Genomic DNA, 236 nt, shown 5'->3' on the forward strand with positions numbered 1-236 from the left:
GGGGGGCGCGGAAAGAGGAATAAAATTAATGAAAGGGGTCAGAGTGCAGGGGAGTTCCCTGTAAAAAGTTTCTAAAAAATAAAAATCAAAATGTAATTGGAGGCTGCAGTGCAGCGGAAGTGTTGTTTATAGCAAACAGCGAGATACAAAGAAAATTGGCCAGGTGAAAGCGTATGATTGTGTTACACTGAACCCCAGCTAAATGAATATCTGACACTAAATAAATCTCTTAATAA

This window comes from Calidris pugnax, unplaced genomic scaffold (genome assembly GCF_001431845.1).
Source record: "Calidris pugnax isolate Ruff unplaced genomic scaffold, ASM143184v1 scaffold14, whole genome shotgun sequence".
Taxonomy (NCBI): Eukaryota; Metazoa; Chordata; class Aves; order Charadriiformes; family Scolopacidae; genus Calidris; species Calidris pugnax.